A 236-nucleotide genomic window follows, 5' to 3' on the forward strand; every position below is an offset into this window, starting at 1 on the left:
AGACAGAATGTCTCACACCACCCGCAAACAACGCAGCTCAAATCAGCCAGCAACACCCACAGTGGTCCACCCAGTATCAACACAGGACGCAACGCCACGCCACAACACAAAAGGTACAAGTAATAAAATACCCTTTGGCCACACTCCTTATAAAGGCATCGAACCAACCCACCACCTGACACCAGCCAAACGTACATCCTGATTTGACACATCTCTGGCAACCTAACCCACGTTGG

This window comes from Schistocerca gregaria, unplaced genomic scaffold (genome assembly GCF_023897955.1).
Source record: "Schistocerca gregaria isolate iqSchGreg1 unplaced genomic scaffold, iqSchGreg1.2 ptg001732l, whole genome shotgun sequence".
NCBI lineage: Eukaryota > Metazoa > Arthropoda > Insecta > Orthoptera > Acrididae > Schistocerca > Schistocerca gregaria.